General features: G+C 40.7%; 1 protein-coding gene across 2 annotated transcripts in view; it reads left to right on the top strand.

The window, feature by feature from the left end:
• Window positions 1-22,359, top strand: part of Psme4 (proteasome activator subunit 4) — a 105,219-nt gene that overhangs the window by 1,759 nt on the left and 81,101 nt on the right. The window lies entirely within an intron of this gene.

The raw sequence follows: 22,359 nt of genomic DNA, 5'->3' as shown, positions 1-22,359 counted from the left end.
TCAGCCTGGTCTACAGAGCTAGGATAGGCTCCAAAGCTACACAGAGAAACCCTGTCTCGAAAAACCAAAACCAAAACAGATCTTTTATCTAAAGAGATTTTTGGTGTTAAGGATCCATAAAAGTGTGGGGATCACTTTAGCCAAAAACAAACAAAACCAAAAACACTTTTTAGGTGGTTAAAATTCAAATGCTTCTTCATGTGTTCCCCTAGGTGTTTGTATAACTTGAGCACAGTAAAAATAAATAAATAAATAAATAAATAAATAAATAAATAAATAAAGTTTGTTAGCTGGGGTGTAGACCCTTTTAAAATCACTTTGATAATTTCAGGGGATTAATCAACTTTTCTTTGGTGTACAAAATACCAATGTGTGAAAATATCCAGTTTGGATTTATGAGCATAGTTAAATGGTTTTCCAATTTCTGCTTAATGAGTTTGGTAAATTGCACTAGATTTTGTTACTGTTTTGGCTTAAGTAACATTACTAAGGAAGGGCTAAAAATAATAGTGGAGGGAGGTACAGTGTGCTGTGTCTGAGGGCAGTATTGCTGTTTAGATAGCTGGTGATTTTTTATTTATTTTTTATTTATTTACTTATTTATTTTTTGTGAGTAGCCAGCAAGGAGTGCTATCAGGTGGAATGGTGGTTAAATGCTGGAAACTCATTCTCGGAACTGCATTGTTATATGACATTTTTAATTTGATAGGACATGCTATGATCTTCGTGTGTTTTTCCATTCTAAGTCAAATTAATGTGACCTGTTAGTTGTGGTTCACGCTCCCCCCCCCCACACAGACTTACTTTTTAAAAGCCCAGTGTATTGTTTAGCATCTACTTAATCCTCAAGTGATCATGTTTAGTATTTCCTAGAAGAAATGTAGTAATAGAAAATTTCATTCTTCCCACCAACTCTGGAAATGTTACTTAATCATGCCTTTCTGTTGTCTTGTGAATGAAAATTATTTAGTGGGCTAACTAATTCCTAGAAACTATTTTTCTGATAATCTCTTTTAATATTTCTTAATTTTGGGGGTGCTTCATGTAAACCAGTTATGATCCCCCCCACTGCTCCCCACCACCATCCTGAGATAGGTAGGCCAGATCAGGGAGGAATGACGTTCATCTACCTGATTGTACCTCCAAATTGTTGGGTTACTGGCAAGAAACACCATGCCTAGCCTAACCTATTTTTGAGACAGGATCTCTAGTAGCCCAAGCTTGCTTCAAACATGAAATCCTGACACCTGCCTCCACCTCCCAAGTGCCAGCAATTATTCAGAAATAGCCAGTTTTCTCTTTATTTGCTAAATGGCTCTTTGTGCCAGAATCTCATTTTTGCTTTTAAATTTTTTTTAAAAGATTTTATTTATTATGTTTACAATCTTCTGCCTGCATGCCAGCAGAGGGCACCAGATCTCATTCTAGATGGTTGTGAGCCACCATGTGGTTGCCGGGAATTGAACTCAGGACCTCTGGAAGAACAGTCAGTGCTCTTAACCGCTGAGCCATCTCTCCAGCCCCTTTTGCTTCTAATTTGAATAAGTTTTTTAATCAAAAACTTTTTTTTTTACCTCATACATTTTCAGTAAAGTTTATTTAAATTTATTATTACTGTGTATGTGTGGGAGCAGTCAGAGGACAACTCTAAGGGATGGACTCTCTACTGTCCCACTCTAGCTTCCTGGGATCAAAGTCAGGTCTTTAGGGTTGCCATCTTGTTGATTTTTATTATGGAAAATGCCAAACATACAGAAGAGAACAGTAATATAATGAATACCATTTATCAACAATCATCAAACCATATCGAGTTGTAAAATTTGTGATTGATATTACTTTGAATTCTCCCTATGTCTGCATTACTTTGTCTCAGGTTTACTATAATCAGACCTCATGGGCAGAGAACAGTTTTAAAGGCTGATATTGTGTGTATGTGTGTGTGCGCAAGCGCGCGCGCGCAGCATGAGTGTGTCACATGCACTGGTGCCATGATATGTTTCCATTAAGTCAGTTAAGTCAAAATCCTTTCACCATGTGATTTTCTTAGGGATTGAAGTCAGGTTTTTGGGCTTGGTGACAAACATCCATATCTGCTGAGTCATCTCATCAGGTCCAAAGACTTCTTACTGGTAATTATTTTTATACTCGGCATCTCTTATCTTTTATCCATTGGAGATTAGACTCAATTCTGGGGTAGCAAATAGAGTGTGGAATTACTTCTGTTTAAAAAAATCAAAATATTGAGACATATAGTAGAGGTAGCATACAATCTTTTTTCAATACTCTCTTTTTTTTTTTTTTTTTAAAGTTTGTACCGGTTCAGGACTGTCTTTGGTTTGTAGTGAAAGACTTCTGCCTTTAGGATGCTCCAACATTCTCATTCTCTTAGCGTCCATTTTTGTTTATTCAGGACATACCAGTAAAGGAATAGCTCTACCAAGAAATTTGATGAGAAAATATGGTTTCTAAATATATCCTTTAAAATATATTTTTTTAATTGGGATCACTTTTAACACCTGCATTGAGGCACCAAGAAAAGCAGTTAACAGTGCTAAAGATGGTCTGGAACCTTGCTGGATGTCACTTGTGACAGCCATGCTACCTGCTGCGGGATTATAAAATACCATTGTATTTGAAATACACATCTAGGATTTTTGTTTGGTTTGGTTTTTGCTGTCCTGTCCTGCCTCCCACCCCCATTCTCATCCCCCATTGCTGGTTCTGGGACCCTGGGTTTCATGCATATACTAAGCAAGTGGTCTACCACAGTTACACCTTCACCCTGAAGTACATGTTCTTAATTGAAGTGGACAAATTTTGCTTGGTTGATTTGGCTGTTTTGAGATAGACGCTGACTCTAGCCCAGGATAACTTGGAGCTCACCTTGTAGGTTAGGGAGGCCTGGAACTCATTCACAGTGCTCTTCCTGCTTTAGTCTTCTGAGTAGTGGGTTATAGAGTGTGAGACATCACAATAAATAAATAAACAAAATTGAGAGTTAGCTGCTTGCCTGCCTGCTTTTCTTTCTTGTTTGTTTTTTTTTTTTTTTTTTTTTTTTTGAGACAGGGTTTCTTTGTGTAGCCTTGGCTATCCTGGTACTTACTCTGTAGACCAGGCTGGACTTGACCTGAAAGATCTGCCAGCCTCTTCCTCCTGAGTGCTGGGATCAAAGGCATGCACTACCACTGCCTGGCAAAATAGGTGCTTTTTAGTAAAAACTTCTGGAATCTTCTACTTTCTGTTGAGTGATATTCAGATTCATTTGTAGTTGCTAAGTCTCCAACCCTAGGACTAAAGGCTGAGGTGCCTCTTTAACACATCAAATTGAACCTGGCCACCAGGTTCTCCCAGCATCCTTCAGCCCCCACAGGGTCCTGAAATCTCCAGCCCAGTGGGCTGGACTGCTCTTCCCTATATAATCCTACCATTTTGGTTACCCAGCCATTTTGTACCTTTGGCCACTTGGCTGCTGCACCTGGTTCCCCTCTCTTCCCTCTCCTCTAGTTAATACAAACTTTAACTCTTCTGTTTTCCACACTGAAGCTTATAGAAACCAACAGTTATTTTGTACTAACAGCAAGTTAAGAACATAGTAATGAAAGCAACAGAAAGTAAACAGCAGCAACAAAAGCCCCTGTATTGGCTTAGCTAGCCCTCTGCTGGAGTGTTAAAAGCAGCACACAGCACACAGATTCCCTTTTGGAGTCTTGACTTGGCTATTTCCATATTTGGTCTATGCTCAGCATTTCTCTTCTGATCCAAATTTCATGCTTTTGTGTACATATCTTCCTTCTACTACTGTGAAGTTTATTTTTACTTCTTCAGCCTTCTACCCCCAGCATTTAGGAGTGGTACTCATTAATATTAGAATTAGTCTTTTGTTCTTTGTAATCCAAAGCATTAGCAAATCTAAGGAATTGTTAATGTTACATTCAAAATTTTAAAAGTGAATGGTAGTTTATATCCATTTTAATACTGGGTTCAAAAGAAAGTATATCTGTGGAGTGAGGTGGCACATGCCTTTTAATGGAAGCACTTGGGAGGCAGAGGCGGGCGGATCTCAGTGAGTTCGAGGCCCGCCTGGTCTACAAATCGGGTTCCAGGACAGCCAGAGCTGTTACACAGAGAAACCCTGTGGGTGTTTAGGGGTGTATATCTTTAACCAAAGAGTTTGAAGGAACAAACAGTCTAGTTACTGTTGTGCCCATATTCTGATCCCCAAATCACCAAGAGGCCCATTTTGATGTAAAAGCAATGAGTCTTTTATTGCAGTTGTTTAATGTGCTAACCCCATTATCTGGGGCCTTTCATCCATCCACCACGGCAGATGGCTGGGGAAAGACCCCGTGAAACCACGAGACAAGGATCTTAGAGGGCAGCATAAGGGGGGGTGTCTAGGGATACACAAAGTTTCAGGATTGGTGCTCCTTCCAAGCTTGGAGGACCTGCCCTGTGTTTTTTGGTCAACTGGTTGTTATGGCCTGTAGGCCCTCCCAGGGTGGTTGCTTTATTTCTAAGGGGAAAAAAAAGCCAACCTAATAACCATTGCTGTTGTGAAATGGGTATGAGAAGAGTATTCTACTGTAATCAAGGATTGTTGGAAATGTTTCATGTTCTTCCCTTGTACAGGCTGTCCAGTGGAATATGTCACCAGTTTTTTTTAAGTTAGCAATGCAGTAGAAGTTTTCTACAGCAAGGATTTATAAACATAAATATAGTTCCATATTTTGGGCAGTTATATTTTCCTTGATTCTCCACTCATGGCATTTGAGTGGAATTGATGTTTTTTGGAAGATTTTTTTTCAAAAAAATTGTTTATTTTTATTTTATCTGCATTGATGTTTTACCTGGATGTTTGTGTGAGGGTGTCAGATCCCCTGGAACTGGAGTTACAATTGCGAGCTGCCATGTGGTTCTGGGAATTGAACCCTGATCTTCTGAAAAAGCAGCCAGTACTCTTAACCACTGAGCTGTTTCTTCCACTCTTATTTTGGAAGATTCTTAAAGAGTGGATGGATTAATTAACCAATGCAGTGAGCAAATGGGATCTAGCCTTGGGCATGCTAGGCAAGTGTTGTATCACTGAGTTGTAACACTTCCAAACCTCTGAAATAGCTTACTTAGTATAGTTTGTGTTGTGAAGGCCAGGGGAATATTTTGCAGAGGCCCCAGCAAACAAGATGACAACTTGTTAACATGTTTGCTATCTATGTAAGCAGGAGAAAAGTTACCTCTAGCATGGTTTATAAGTGGGGTAGGTATTTTGTTCCTTTGATATATAATCTGAAGCTATAGCCCCCAGCTGGCTAGGAGCTCACCCTTTGGCAGCTGGGGCTGAGGTTTATAAGCATGAGCCACCCCACTGTTATTTGCAATCAGGACTTTGCTGTTTGATATGGAATCCTGGGTTCTGTGTACTTGGGTGTACTCTGCTCTGTCATTAATCCATACGTTTAACCCAAGAACATTCATTTTTAAGATCTTTTCACTTAAAACAATCTTTTTATTTTACTTTTTTCGTTTCTCAACACCACCCCACACTCCCACTCCTCATGAGAAGTCTGAGGCCAAGTTTTAGGAGCTAGTGAGCTTGAGAGATCAAATTTAGACAGCCCATCAGGTTTGGTGACCCAGCTCCCTTATCTGCTAAGGTATCTCCCTGGCCCATGTCTTTTTTAATGAGAGATAGTTGCAAAATTTCATTTACATATTCATTACACCATATAATTTCCACGTAAGAAGTCAAGACGAAAAGGTGAGGAAATAATCATTAAGACACATTTGTTACTAATTAAGGATGGGGTGTTCATGACTTAGTTTTATATAGGTGTGTTTTAATCCCAGCATTAGGGAGGCAGAGGTAGGTACATCTCTGAGTTCAATAGCCAGTTCCAGAAAAGCCAGAGCTACAAAGAGAATCCCTGTCTTGAAAAACCAAACCAAACACACAAAAAATTTTCTGAATCGAGGCCTGCCTGCACAAGCCTGTAAACACAACTACCTGAGAGCTGAGGAAGAAGGACTGCAAGTCCAAGACCAGGAAGAATTACAGAATAAGTCCAACTCAGCGAGACAGACAACTGTTCTATATGACTCAATTTAGTGTTCATTGCTCAACACCTCCCAGTAAATTTGGTCATTAAGCCTTTATTTAATTGCTACTTAAACTTGGTCAGATCCACCCGTTATGTAATAAACCTGGAATCTGAACCAAGTTCTTGTAGGTTTTTCTCCTGGCTTTGTTGCCTGTGTGAGGTTGGAGGTTTGTTTGAGCCCAGACTAAATATTGAGATGATTTCTAAAAAAATAAATAAGTAGAGTTAGGAGTGTTGGCAAACAGCTTTAAAGACTAGCACTTAGAGGCAGAGATGAGTGGATCTCTTGAGTTTGAAGCTAGTCTGGTCTACATATCAAGTTCCAGGCCAGTCAAGGCTGCACAGTAAGACCCTGTCTCAAAAACCAAATAACAACAACAGAAAAAAAAAAAAAAAAAAAAAAAAAACCCAACCACACAATGAAACAAGGGATTGAAGAGAGGAGAGCAAGGGGAAGGGGGTGAGGGAGGAAGGGAGAGATGAAGAGGCCTGCTTCCTCAGAAGAACAGTGAGGAGGGGGGGGGATTAAGTAGGAAGAAGTCTCTGGGTGTGGTGGTTCAGGTAGTTTGAGACCAGGTTGTTTAGCACCTCCTAGGCCAGCCTGAACTGTGGAATTGAGGAATTATTTATGTTAGTTAGGAATCAACCAAAAATAATAGTAAGCTTCACTTCCAAAGCAAACAAGCAAACCTGGGGTGTAAGATGTGGCTCTGCAGCCAGGACTGCCTCAGCACATGGAACACAAAGCTCTTCTTCTTTGCTACTGTGCACCTCAGCCTACAGTATCTGCTCCTCTGCTGGATGAGGGAGCCTGAGCTCTTCCTCCAGCACAGGTGTGCTGTTTTCTGTGGTGGGACAGGTGCTGCAGTAGGAGCCGGTAGACATAATGGTAACTGACAAGGCACTAAGCAGTCTGCTTGCTATTGGATAAATAGGTAAAAACAGATCAAAGCTACTGGCATAACAGTTTTGCTTTCTGTTCTTCAGCTCATATAATCAGAAATTACTGATTGAACTATGAGAATACAAGAAATAAAAATAAAAAGTTTTTAACGATTTAATGTCTAACATGAAGGTTCTTAAAAGAATATTGGTAAAATGTTGAATGAGTATCATAGACACAATGCCACACACCTAATGTGCCAGCAGTCAGCAAAGTGTTTTCTGTTCATTATTTCCTTTAATTCTCATAAACAACCCTATGTTTTTTTTTGTTGTTGTTGTTTTTTGGGGGGTCCCATTTTACCCCTGAAAGAACGAGGCTTCCTGATGTTTTCTCAGTCTGTTCGGGATGCTGTAAATTCCATAAACTGGGTGACTTTAGAGCAATAATTATTTCTCTTTGTTCTGGTGAAAGTCCTTGTCGGTCAGCTATTGCTGCCTACACCTTCACCTGTAGGGAGGAACAGATATGAGGTCCAATTATTTGTAAGAACACTGATCGTATTATGAAGATGGAGGTTTCTGTCCCACCTGGTTCCACAGCCGCTTTGCCCCAAATAAACATACAAAGACTTATATATATATATAAATTTATAAACTGTTGGCCAGTGGCTAGGGCTTATTGGCTAGCTCTGCCTTAATTATTAACCCATTTCTATTAATCTGTGTATTGCCACGAGGCTGAGGCTTAACCATAATCTGGCATGTTACTCCTTTGGTAGTATGGTATCTCTTCCCTCAGCCTCTCTCTGCCTTCCTCTCTCCAGCCTTCTCCTGGTCTGTTAACCCCAACTGTTTTCCTGCCTGGCTACTGGACAATCAGTGTTTTATTCATCAACCAATAAAAGAAACATATACACAGAAGGGCATCCCCATCAGCTTAGAAAAATGACGTCCCTAAAGCCTTACTCCAGAATACCTTGGGTATTCAGGATTAGGATTTCAGTGTATGTGGTAGGCGGGAGGTACAAGCAAACATTCCTTTTAGGGTTAGGGGCTTTTATGGTGGTGGTGGTGGTGGTGGTGGTGGTGGTGGTGGTGGTGTGTGTGTGTGTGTGTGTGTGTGTGTGTGTGTGTGTGTGTGTTGACTTCTGCTAATGCACGTGGAGGCCACAGGTTGGTACTTCCTCTGTTGCTTTCCCACTTTATTTTCTAGAGCTCATCTACACTGTCTGATCAGTGAATGGATCCCAAGGTTCTTCCTGATTTCTACCTCTTGTAGTTCCAGGGTTACAGTCAGGGGCTACCAAAGGTTGCTCATGAGTGAGGAGAGAGAGAGAGAGAGAGAGAGAGAGAGAGAGAGAGAGAGAGAGAGAGAGAGAGAGAGAGAGAGAGAGAGAGAGAGAGAGAGAGAGAGGAGAATGAGAGAATAACATATGCCTATGCACATAGTGTGTGCGTGCTCTGGACAGAGGCGGATGTCTCACTGAACCAGGAGCTAGACTGGCAGACAGCAAGCCCCAGGGACCCTCCTGCACTCATACTATATCTGTGCTCCCTCCCCACTCTACAGTGTATTTTTGGTCATGCCCTGTTTGTTTATTTGTTTGGTTTTTTTAATGTGGGTGCTGGAGAGTCGAACCTTGAGCGTGCTCAGCAGGTGCTCTTATGCACTAAGCCCATCTCTTCAGCCCCAGCTTCCTCCATTTTATTTTGGGGGCAGGATCTCATATAATACCGGCTGGGTTTGAAGTAACAGTAACTGTCTCATCTTCCTAAGTGCTAAGATTAGACATATATAGAATGTTGTCTGGGTAGTTACAGCCAAATTTCCTGAAGACCACAGAAATCCTTTTAATTAACTATGTCTGTGGAAAATGAGGAAGGCTTTCTAGATATATATCCTGGGAAGTCTACCCCAGGAAGGCTCATGTCTAGCCCTTTGGTCGGATTTAATTGGTGTCTTAGTTAGCTAGGGTTTCTATTTCTGTGAAGAGACACCATGACCATGGCAACCCTTACAAAGAAAACATTTAATTGTGGTGGCTCACTTACAGTTCAGAGGTTCAGTCCATTATCTTGGTGGGACATGACAGCATGCAGGTAGACATGGTACTGGAGAGGTAGCTGTTACCTGTTGATATGCAGGCAGCAGGAAGTAGAGTGTGACACTGGGGAATGTCTTGAGCATAGACAACCTCAAAGCCCACCCTAACAGTGCCACACTTCTTCCAGCAAGGCCATACCTAGCTGTACTTCCTAATAGTGTCACTCCTTTGGGAGCCATTCTCTTTCAAATTACCACAATTGGGTAAAATAGATTTCAGAAAGTGTCTTTTAATATGGGAAAATAGAGGTGAATGGGTAAATTGGCCATGTAAATGTTAAAATCTATGCTTCAAACTGAAATGACTTTGTGTGATTTGATGCAGTATACCCCAAGGCTGTTTGTTATTTATTACATTTTTGTTGCCTAGTATATTTCTAGCACATAAATAACACCCAATAAAAATTTCAAGAAATTTCCTAGAATAATTTGGTAGAGTGCTTGCTTAGAATGTTCAGAACTTTTCTTCGTTTTTTACTCCAGAGCCAAGTAAAATAGCACTCATCTGTTGTGGGATATTTGAGCAAAATGTGTAAAGATGTGTTGCTGTTTTTACCTTACCTACCTAAGGTACCTGCTTGATTTAATAAAGAACTGAATGGCCAATAGCCAGGCAGGAAGAAATAGGCAGGACTTCGGGGGAGAGAGAGGAACTCAGGGTGAGAATCTTGGGAACAAGCCTAAGCTAATGGCCAAGCTTTCATAACTAATAAGTTTCCATGTTATTATTTGTGGGCTGGTAGTTTCCACTCATCCTTCGCTAGTTGGGAGAAAAGAATTATTTCCTTTATCTGTAGTTCAAGAAAGCTGTAACTGGGGAAAAGGCCAATTTGATAAGTAGCTTTTGGAAGTTATCTTTTAGAATCAGTTTGTTTAATGTGGCCAAATTTTATTGTTAGCTTGAAGGCTTTTGGGGGGTGGGGTATTGCCAGAGTCTTGCTCTGTAGCCCAGCTCGCAACTTACTGTCTTATCTTTCCAAGTGCTTGGACTGCTGACTTCATAGGCTTAGGCCAGTGTGCCAAGCTTCTAAATTATTTAGGAGCTATTGCTAGATTTGATTATTTTTTGTTTGTTTGTTTGTTTGTTTGTTTTTTAAGATTTTGTTTATTATGTATACAGTCTTCTGCCTGCACGCCAGCAGAGGGCACCAGATCTCATTCAAGGTGGTTGTGAGCCACCATGTGGTTGCCAGGCACCATGTGGTTGCCGGGAATTGAACTCAGGACCTCTGGAAGAACGGTCAGTGCTCTTAACCACTGAGCCATCTCTCCAGCCTGATTTGATTGTTTTTGACAGTCTTAATTTTATCCCAGCCTGGGCCTAGAAATCACTATGTAAGTCAAGTAGAACTCAAACTTATGGCAATTCTCCTATCCTAAGCTTTGAGCGATTGGAATTCGCTCAAAGGTGTAAACCATTTTGTGTAAGATTTTAGATTAAAAAAAAAAAAAGTCTGTGTGTATGGGGTGGGGGAGAAGAGATCAGAGGACAACTTATGTGAAAGTTCTTGACTTCTACCATGTATGTTCCAGAGGATTGAATTTCGAGTCCCTAGGCTTGGCAGTAAGTGCCTTTACCAGATGGGGCCATCTTGCTGGTGTTAGGAATACAGTGGAGCGAGCTGGGACCGAAGGTGGCAGGACCACTGGTGATGGAGGGCAGGCAGATAGGGAAACCTATAGATGTGACTCATTGAAAGTTTTATTGAGGTGTCCTTAAGAAAATAATGGGAAAAAAAAGAAAGAAAATAATGGAAGAAAAAAAAAAGGTAAAGAGAGACAGGACAGACAGAGCTGCCTCCTCAGAGAGAGGGCAGAAGAGAAGAGAGGGAAGGTTGGGTGGAATTTTCCTCTTAAAGAGCCAGCATGCCTGCCTGTCCTTAGAGGGATGGTGCACTGTGACAGGGTCCCAGGAATCCCAAGAGGTGGATCCAGGTTTGCACGCACCCCTCCTCCCCCACAAATAGTTTTAGTGTTTTGACATAACACTAGAACTATTGTCCCCCTCCCCCTTCAAATTAAATTCATGGTTTAATGATAGGGTCTAAACTGTAAGCCAGAACACTTTCAGGAGCAAAATGGAATAAAATGATTTAGAGGAGTCCTCTCAAAGTCGGAGTAAGTGTCCAACATTGCTTTATTGGTGACTATAATTAGAACTTTAGAGTTCCTAGTAATTAGGTTTGGGGCTATATAGCTTAGTTGATGAATTGCTTGGTGGCACATGGGAAGCCCTAGTTCAATCTCAATCTCTCTCTCTCTCTCTCTCTCTCTCTCTCTCTCTCTCTCTCTCTCTCTCTCTCTCTCTCTCTCTCTTCCCCTCCCTTTCCCTCTCCCCTTTTTCTCCTCCTGCCTGAAGACCAGAAGAGGGCAGCAAATCTCATTGTAGACAACTGTGAGCCAAAATGTGATTGCTGGGAATTGAACTCAGGACCTCTGGAAGAGCAGCTAGTGCTCTTAACCCCTGAGCTATCTCTCCAGCCCCTGGTTCTATTTCTAATACCCATAAACTGGTCATGTGACAGTATCTGTAATTCTGGCACTTGGAGATGGAGACGCCAAGGTCATCCTTGGCTTCTTAGTGAGCCCACCTGGCTCTAGCTTCTCTGATTCTTGGTTTATTTTGCTAGTACTATATAGTTTTGTTTTTTTAATTTAAATTTCCTTGTAATGTAAATTGCTTTTGATGGCAACATATGTTTTATTAACTAACTACTTTTACTGGTGTGCCAGGGTCTTTCCTAAGTTTAAAAGTTAAAAATATTTGGTTACAGACTATGAGGCTGTGAGGGGAAGAAGCTAGAAACACTTTTGTGTTATTAACTTGTATTGTCTTTTTCTGTGGGAGGATGGAACACAATGGATGACTTGTCATTTGTATGTTCTGCATGGTTTAAGAAATGTTCTATTCAAAATTTGTACCTATGAGTATTACTAAGGTGTTAAAGTATTTTTGAGATACCTAGTAATTATTTTTAGTCCTAGCTAAAACTTGTGAAAGAGGATGGACATTCTTTAAGAAAAGTATCAAGTAGAGTTTTAGAGTTTTTGAGCTTCAGTATACAGAAATGAATCTGGCAATACATGTGCTTATATAAGCTATGAGTGTATATGTGCACATTCCCGTGCTGGTGCAGGTGCCCAGGAAGGCCAGGAGAGGGTGTTAGATCCCCCTGGAGCCAGAGTTACAGGCAGTTGTGAGCAGCTGACATAGGTGCAAGAAACCAAACCCAGGTCCTCTGCTGTAGTACTCTTGAGGCTCAGCCATTTCTCCAGCCCTAGCTGCTTTTGTTAGTATTTAATATTCCCAGTATTTTTGATAAACTTAAATCTTTTCTCGTTTCATCTATATCTTTTTTTCTTTTTTGTAGATGGGTTTTATTTTATTTAAGCTTTTGAGATTTGAGATGGTTTCATGTAGACCAGACTATGTACACAAGGATGACTTTGAATTTCTTGTCCTCTTGCTTTCACCCCCTGGATACGGATTATTGGTGAGAGTTTTCTCATCCAGTTTTACCTTGTGCTAAGATGGAACCCAGGCCTCAAGTATGCTATGCACGCCCTCTACCAACAGCCCCGGCTCCAGTATATCACTTTTGATGTCTTAGATTAACATTCATTCTTTAAAATGGAATCATAATATGCATTCTTGCATGTTTGGTGGCTCTTTTTATTTTGGACAAGGTCTTCTATAGCTCACAGGCTGACACCTCCAACTTGTTGTGTAGCTGAGAATGATTTTGAATTCCTGATCTTTTTGCCTCAGTCTCACAACTGCTAGGATTACACACAGTGTGCCACTATACCTGGTGTTTCACTGCTTTTGCTCAACATGATGTGGGATTTTGGTACTTGTCTTTGTTGGTACATGTATTTATTGTATGCACACTGTTATGGAAGTGCTGAGTCATTGAAGAGGCCCTGTGTTTAATTTTACTATGATAGGGTTAAGAAATTTTCCTAGAATATTTGTTTAATAGTATTTTCTGTTACTTGAACAGATGAATGAGTTAAATCAACTTATACAGAGAGAATGTTTATTTTGGTCTATAGTTTTGTGGGTTCCAGCCCACGACCATTGCTCCTAGGCCACTGATGGTAGTAGAGAGGTAGAACTGGTAGGCCTTAAGACAGTAGGGAAGGATTATAACATCTATCCCCTTTGAAGGAATGTTCCTAATGGCATAAAACTTTACTTAGGCTCTTCTGCTTAAAACTTTTCACTTGAGTTCTTTTATCTTAAGCATACATAGGTCTTGGGTTTTTGTTTGTTTTTTTAAGGATAATGTGCTTCTCATTTCTATGACTTTTTAGATGGCTGTTACATTCACACTCATAAATTTAAAGTAAGAAAGAGGAGAGGCTTCAGGAAGCTGGAAATTCATTTAGCACCTTGGTGGCTTCAGATCTTTTTTTGTTTTTTCTTGTTTGAAACAGAGTTCAGCAGGTGTAGAACTTGAGACTTTCAGCTTCATGATTAGTAAAAGAATGTGTATCACTATGCCTGATTTTAGAGTCTTTATATGTTAATGTCATGAATCCACTTGCTTTACTGTCTAGATGTAAGTTAAGAAACATTTACAGTAATTACAGGCATAGGCAAAAAGGAAATCTCAGGCCTCATTCCTTTATCCTCTACTGCACATTCTGATAGAACTAAGGAGGGGAGACAATGGCATTGTACCTTGAAAGGACAGAGAGGAGCTGAATAAATTCAAGTCAGCATGGGAAAATAGAAGGGAATATTCCCTTCCTTCCTTCCTTCCTTCCTTCCTTCCTTCCTTCCTTCCTTCCTTCCTTCCTTCCTTCCTTCCTTCATCTAGTTAAGGCATGAATGCTTCAAGAACCAGTAGTAAATAGCAGTGTCAGAAGGGCTAAAGGCCCTGTGATGGTTGACATCACAGTTACTATCTATGTAGGAGGAGCCTGCAATGAGAATGGGGACCAATCATTTATTTTATCTCCGGTCTACTTTGTGTGTGTGTGGGGGGGGGGGTGGATGGATGTTATTTTGTTTTGGTACAGCCAATTTATTTATTTATTTATTTGTTTGTTTATTTATTTATTTATTGGTTTTTCGAGACAGGGTTTCTCTGTAGCTTTGGAGCCTATCCTGGCACTGACTCTGGAGACCAGGCTGTCCTCGAACTCACAGAAATCCACCTGCCTCTGGCTCTCGAGTGCTGGGATTAAAGGCATGTGCCACCAAGGCCCAGCCAGATTAATTTTAATGATTCTTGAATGGTTTGTATAAAAACAATAATTACTCTTAAAGTTCCGTTTGCATAGGGCAGGTTGAGTGCCTGTCATATTGTAGTACTATTTCGGATAATGAAACCTTCGTGTTGATAGATCTGTATTTGGTTTTTAACAGGTACCTTTTCTGGTATGCTAATAGGCACCATAGGTAGAAGAGCATGTGTCATACACCATTCTGTCCCCTATGCCAGGGAGCTTCCTTTTGAACTAACATACCAGCCTGTTGAGGACAACATATCACAGATTTATTAATTTATTAAAAGACCCAGAGACTGATATTGGGGTTCAAACTTCAAGCTGAAGAACAGAAAAGCAAAGTGGCAGGACACTAGCTCTTACCTCTACCTCAGGCTGAAAGGGCTGATCCTGCTGCCTCTCCTCAGTGCCGCTAGAGAATGAATGCCTGATACTGAAACCTTGCTCCTGCCTTATATACCTCTCATGAGTTCTGGGATTAAGGTGTGAACTATAATTCCCTTTTAGACTGATTCAATCTCGTGGCCTTGGACTCACAGATATCTGTCAGCCTCTAAATCCTGAGTCCCAGGATTAAAGGTGTGTGTCTGGCTTCTATGGTTTATGTATTACTTTGCTTTCTGAATCTTCAGGCAAACTTTAATAAATCATAAATAATACACACCACAAAGGGACAGTGTACAGAAGACATTCTGTGACTACTTCCTGTTGAAACCAGGATGTCATTGTCAGGGCCAAAGAAGACTGGAATGATAATCAAAATCTGGGAGGGGATTCAGGCATTCATCAGAAGAATCTGGCTAGCTAATCCAGCTGAAGAGACAGGGAGCAGTTATATCATCTAGACTGGTTCACATCAGCTTTAAGTAAGTCCAGAGCTCACAGTCATTTGGAGCATTATGTCGTTTGAAGCTGATTTCTTGATGATGTTTGTGAGCCACGTGGAAATCTAATGATACATAGACAGAAGTTAAAGGTTTAGGAACTTAAAGGATTTTTTGTTTGTTTGTTTGTTTGTTTTGTTTTCGAGACAGGGTTTCTCTGTGTAGCTTTGGACCCTATCCTGGCACTGGCTCTGTAGACCAGGCTGGCCTCGAACTCACAGAGAGCCGCCTGCCAAGTGCTGGGATTAAAGGCATGCAACACCAACGCCCGGCCAAAGGAAAATGTTTTATTTGGAACTTTCAGGCTAATAATTGGAGAAGGGAAGGAATCCCAAGACCAGAAGAGAGATCTCACCACCAGGAATAGGCAGGTTGGGGGGAAACTTAGTCTGTATTTCTCTGCAGTCCCTTGGACCTATAGAGGTGGATAAAATTCTCCCAGGCTCCCTGAAACTTATGTGAATATTTAGTTTACAAAAAGAGATAAAAGTAGCCTGGTGGTGGTTGCACATGCCTTTAAACCCAGCACTCTGGAGGCAGAGGCAGGCGGATCTCTGAGTTTGAGGCCAGCCTGGTCTACAGAGTGAGTTCCAAGACAGACTCCAAAGCCACAGAGCAACCCTTTTTCTTTAAAAAGTTTTAGATATATAAGCATTACCACTGTTTGCTATCTGTACTGAAATCACATTGTAGAAAAAGCAGCTAACAGCTGGAATAGACTCACATCTTGAGTCATAGGATAGAGAAGATTTTAGACTGATGAGAAGCACCTTTAAGTCTATATGTAGAAGGTAACCAAAAGAAATATAAAACCTTGAGCTTGTGATTGAATAGTAAGTAGTCAGTGCTCTATAGCAGCTTATCAGAACTTCTTTGATCCATGTTAAAATCCCGACCTTTTGAATCTGGTTATAACAATAGTGTAGATGGGAGGAAGAAATCTCAAACATTTTCCATTTTTCACATCTATTAAATCACTTTCTTAGCAGGGGAAACCTGTATATGTGGGTGACAGTTGTGGCTTGGGCAGTCTCTGGGCCACTGGCAGTGGGAACAGGATTTATCCCTAGTTTGAACTGGCTTTTTGGAGCCCATTCTCTTTGGAGGGATACCTTGCTCAGCCTAGATAAAGTGGGGACGGCCTTGGTCCTGTCTCAAAGTTATGTGCCAGACTTCCTTGACTCTCCATGGGATGCCTTACCCTCTCTGAGTGGATGAGGGGAGGATGGATGGATGGACGGACGGACTGAGATAGGTATATAAAATGAGAAAAGGTTGTTTTTTTTTTAATGACAAATCACTTTTATATCTTTATAGTTGCATTTGCACATCTTAAATCATTATCTTAGACAGTTAGAACGTAAGTACGTTTTCACATCCTCAGACCTTTATACACCTTAAAACATTTTCTTAGACTCTCAGAACTTGCATGGACTTTAAACCTTTTTCTTTCCGTCTAATTATTTATCAGAGACATGAATAGTACTGAGAGCAGTGTTTGCAAAGCAAGTTCTTCTGAATAAAGAAACAGTAAGTTACATCTGAAATCTGTTTATTCTATAATGTGAAGCCTCTTAGCAAGGCAAAACTGTCTGCCTTTCTTAGCAGGAGACCTAGTAGCTCTAGAAAAAAAAGCAAGGCTTGATTTTTACATATGAAATGACCTAAAAAAGTGACTGTAGCATTGGGGGGAGAAGCTGGTTGGTTGCTGCTGCTAAACTGACTAAGCTACAGCTAGCCTATCTGTCAATGCCATCAGAGATCAGAGAAAGATAAATTACAGTAGGCAGTATAGTACAAATGACTCATGTTTCAATTTAAATGACACTTACCCACATCCTAAACTGTTACTGTAGGTTCCCATGGTCTCAACAGCTTCACTGGGACAGAGGTTCATGGACAGCATCAGTCTTATGCTGCCAGGCCCAGAAGACCTAAGACTTTCCTGTGGAGGAGTGACTTAGGAAACTAACTAACCTTACTTTGTTTAGGCAAAGTGGGGCAGTTAACCTCTCCAGTGTCCTGCTTGTCCACTGTTTGGGCAGGATCCTGTTAGTGGGTGAGGCATTGGGACATTTATGTAGTCGAGATGGAGGGAGTGGTCAGTGCCCCATCTATTATTTGGAGACCTTGCAGTCATAACTAGGAGCTGGGGTCTTTGTCTGTATAGTAGGTTTTTCCTATTAAACCTTTCTAATGCTGTGCCCTTTCAACGTAGTTTCCTGTGTTGTGGTGACTTCCAACCATAACACCATTCTCTTTGCTATTTCATAACTGCAATTTGCTACTGTTATGAATCACAGTGCAAACATCCGACATGCAGACAGTCTTAGACTACTCTTGTGAAAGGGTCTTTTTGACCCCAAGGATTGTGACCCATAGATTGAGAACCATTGCTTCAAGCTCTTTCCCAGACTGCTTAGGTCATTGTCTTATTGTATCATAAGATAGGACTATCCCAGTGTCTGTTATTTAGTGTTTGGTGCTCCTAGTTGTGGCCATAACTTTATTTATTTTCAAGATCACATACTAATAATATAAAACATTTTATGAACTTAAAATGTCCCATAGTCTTATAAATTTAAATATTTCTAAAAGCTGTTCCTTAAAAAATATACAGGTTTTTAAATTTTCTGTAAAACTCCAAAATTTCCCCTTAAAATTTAAAAGCTCTCAACTGTGGGCTTCTGAAATATCAAAACTGAAATACCTACCTACCTACTTCCTTCCTTTCTTCCTTTCTTCTTCCTTCCTTCCTTCCTTCCTTCCTTCCTTCCTTCCTTTTTTCTTTCAAGATAGAAAAAACAGGCACAACCAAACTCCCACAATGCCAGTGTCTGGTTCACCAATCTGGCCTCTCCTTCAGTAGCATACACAGCCTGTCTTTTAGACCCCAGCTGGCTCTATTTCATTGTGGCTGATGTTTCTGGTGACTATCACATACATGGCGTGGTCATTCCAAAACTGCTAGGGTCCTTCTTATGGGCTCTCCTTGGGAACTCGAGCCGTACAACACAGTGGCAAGTCTCAACTGGTCTCCATGACTTCATATCTTTAAAACCAATACCAATTGGGTGACTACAAAGTTTGCCTGCCAGTGCAATGTATGTTCTTGTATTTGGATGCATGAAGATGCAGTTTTAATACATAATTAAACAACCATTGTTTTTAAATCCTATCTTTCATAAACCTTGTTTTCAGGACAGGAATTTTCCTACAAAAATCCATCCTAATCCAAAATGTCCTGGAGACTTATTGTTGCCTGCTTGTTTGCTTTATACCCAATTGTCACCTTTAATCAAGATGGTGGTGAAGTCACATTCATGCAATGATGATTGCCAGCCATGCGACTGCCTCCATAACAGCTAAGATGATGGCAAGCCACATGCTGCTTATATCCCAAATTGAAGTCACGACACATGGTTCCATTAAGATTATCTATGCATAGATTTTTAAGTGTCAACCCTGTATTAGCATTTTAAGTTAACTTTTATCATAGTCTTTACTATTTTGGTTTTTCCAGACAGGGTTTCTCTGTGGCTTTGGAGGCTGTCCTGGAACTAGCTCTTGTAGACCAGGCTGGTCTTGAACTCACAGAGATCCACCTGCCTCTGCCTCCCAAGTGCTGGGATTAAAGGCGTGGGCTACCACTGCCTGGCTAGTCTTTACATTTTTAACCATACCCAATAAACTTACAAGTATTGAGAAACAGAACAGAAAGCTTTTTTTTTGAGGGGGGGGGTTCGAGACAGGGTTTCTCTGTGTGGCTTTGGAGCCTATCCTGGCACTCGCTCTGGAGACCAGGCTGGCCTCCAACTCCCAGAGATCCACCTGCCTCTGACTCCCAAGTGCTGAGATTAAAGGCATGCACCACCTTTTTTTTTTTTTTAAAGCTGTTATGCTTACTCTTTTTTTCTGTGTCACAGGACATGGAGGAAACTTTTAAATATGCTTAGTGTGGAGAGGGGAGAGCCATAACCCATCTCTAGAGCCTGCTTTAAGAACTCTGTTATCTATACCCAAAAGACATTTGAATGCCTCCTAACCTGAATCCAGTGACAAGAAAGTTCATAGATAAATCCTGAGGCCTGGCCATCAAAGCAGCCATGGCAGGTGGTGTTAGCTCTGGTGGCCAGTGACTTGCAGTGAGTGGCAACACAAAACACTCAAAGGGGATCAGTCAGTAACAAAGCATATATTCATACATTCAACTGAGCATATATCAGTCTAGGCTCTCAAATCTGCAACAAAACTTGTAGACACACCAGAAAACACAGGCAAACAACCAGAACCAGGCAGCGAATGGCATCTCACATCTTGTCCTAGATGGTAGAGTATTTTGAGCCGCCTCTACATCCCAGGTCTGCACCCCACAGGATAGAACCAGCCTGTTACTCACCAGGCCTCTGTAAATGCTTCCTGCTTTTCTCAGTGTGGCAATTCATTTCAATAGTCCATGAAACCAAAGGCAAGCTTCAGAGACTTGGAACATTGCAAGGTACATGCCACCTGAGGCATCCCCTCAGTCCTGGATTTGTGGAGCAAAGGTCCAGCTTTAGAATTTAGGCAGGCAGTCTGGATTTCACTGGGGCCTCCAGAAAATGTTAATTCCACCTGGTGAGACCACAACCACAATTTTGAGTCAAATTTGAAACAAGCTTTAATTAAACACTGGCCAAGATGAAGGACTTTGCCAGATCCATTCAGGGATTCCCAGAAAATGGCCATGAGCTATGTTGGCTAGGTGCTTATAAAGGCAAAACCCCATACGGAGTCTATATATCTCCTGCTTTCTTCCAATTGGGACAAGCACATATATCCTGACATACTTCTGCCTATGTACCTCCCATCTTCTTCATGTGATCAAGCACATCTGGTACAGTTGGGTCAACCAAACTTGTTTAGAGAAATGGAAACGTGATTTATGTTAATCCCAAAGGTGGGAGGAGAAAGACCTCTGACCCAAATCATCACGACCAAATTAATTAAAGCAAGCTTTTTTATTTGTGCACACAGGCTGCCTTCCCCAAGGTGGGATTTGAGAGTTAAGTACTAGATACAAGGAAGACAAGGTTCTACATATAGCTCAGGGTTTCCAAATGGAGCATTTGGGGGGTAAAATAGGCAGGGTTCCATTAGCAGAACATAAGTATAACAAGTTAGTCCCTCCTGAAACACGTGGTTACAAGTAGTTATAACAAGGTAGCCATAACAACCCTTTTGAAATAAAGGTAGGGTTGCAAAATGGTTATAAACAACTTTTTGAAACAGTGACCTGATTGCTGTTCCTAAGACAGGGAGTACAGAACAATTTTGTGGTTAAGGTTACAGGTTACAGATTGGCATAGCCCAATCCTTGAGTAACAGGTCTAATTATAAGCAGGAATTAACCTAGTTTGTCTTTGCTGTAAGATGGCTTTTTAAGATTGAGGCAGGCTGGTTCTTCTGTTATCTTACATGAACAACAGCCTCTAGCATTTTAGGGGAGTGTCTGTCTTTAGGCAAGGGGCTTACATGTGAGAGGCATTTTTTGTTTTGTGGATCTTATGCACAGAAATTAAGCTTTGGCTCTCACAATTGGTCTCCTAAGTTTGAGGCCACCCTGATCTACAATACTGAGTTTCAGGCCAGCTAGATCTCTATAGTGAGACCCTGCCTACAAGAGAACAAGAGACGTGAAGACTTTACTCTTATGCTTGCTTATTGACTGGCCTTTTGATAATATGGTTTTCTTTTTCTTTTTTTTTTAAAGATTTATTTATTTATTTATTGTGTAGGCAGTATTCTATCTGCATGTATGCCTGCAGGCCAGAAGAGGGCACCAGATCTCATTATAGGTGGTTGTGAGCCACCATGTGGTTGCTGGGAATTGAACCTCTGGAAGGACAGCCACTGCTCTTAACCGCTGAGCTATCTCTCCAGCCCTGATAATATGGTTTTTCTGAGTTAAGTATTAAGTATGTATTTTGAGATAAACTTATTAGCTTATTTTTATTTTGTTTTTTTATTTATTTATTTATTTTTGGAGAGTTGGTGTCACTATGCAACCTTTGCTGGTTTGGGACTCACTGTGCTAACTGGCTGTGAACTTTTGATATTGTTGCTGCCTTTTACTGCTAGGATTATGGGAGTACCACAAATGGTAGGGGTTTGGAGGTATAGCTCAGTGGTAGAATGTCAGTCCTTAAATTTAATCCCAGTATTGGGGATGTGATCCTATAAAACAACGGTGTTTTAATTTGGCTTTATTATTAAATACTTGATTATGTGTTGACTAAAGTACAGAATAATTCTTTTGTGTAAATATAAAATGCTTAGCAGTATTCAAAATTAAGGTCCATCGAATTCATGATTCTCCCCCCCACCCCCCCTTTAAAGCCATGCATCATAAATTTACCTTCTTAACACTTTGTGGTGGGCAGGGGTTCTTTTGTAGCAGAGTCTCTCATGTAATCCAGACTGGCCTTGAATTTCTGATCCTCCTTCATCACTTCCCAAGTCATGCACCACCATGCCTGACTCCTTTTGATTATTAATATTTAGGTGACTAATGAAGGTGTATTAACTATTTGTATGTTGTAATAGGTCTCTGTAATGTTTTCATTTTGCATGTCTCAAACTCTGTACCAGTTAAACAACAAAACCTTATTCTCTTCTTAACAGTCGTCAGCTACCTTTCTAGCTTCTTTTCTGTTTTGAGTTTGATTGCTTTACATTGATCACATGAATGGAATTGTGATTCTTTTCTGTGACTGGCTTATTTCAGGCAATTCATACATGTTGTAATATATTATAGGATTTCCATTTATTTATTTATGTTTTTTTTTTCTTTTCTTTTTTTTGTTTTTCGAGACAGGGTTTCCCTGTGTAGCTTTGGAGCCTATCCTGGCACTCGCTCTGGAGACCAGGCTGACCTCGAACTCACAGAGATCCGCCTGCCTCTGCCTCCCGAGTGCTGGGATTAAAGGCATGTGCCATAATGCCCAGTCCCTTTTAATTTTTTACGCTTATTTAGTTTACTATTTTTTTAGGTTGAGCAGTACATTCATTGAGTATGCTATGTCTTCTTCTATTTATCACGCCATGAAGCATCCATCGGCTTTCTCCATACTTCAAATAGTGTAGTTAATGTAGTAGTAATAAACTTGAGTGA

This window comes from Cricetulus griseus (genome assembly GCF_003668045.3).
Source record: "Cricetulus griseus strain 17A/GY chromosome 1 unlocalized genomic scaffold, alternate assembly CriGri-PICRH-1.0 chr1_1, whole genome shotgun sequence".
NCBI lineage: Eukaryota > Metazoa > Chordata > Mammalia > Rodentia > Cricetidae > Cricetulus > Cricetulus griseus.
Note: the sequence above shows the minus strand (reverse complement) of the source record. Positions and strands in the feature narration are given on the sequence as shown.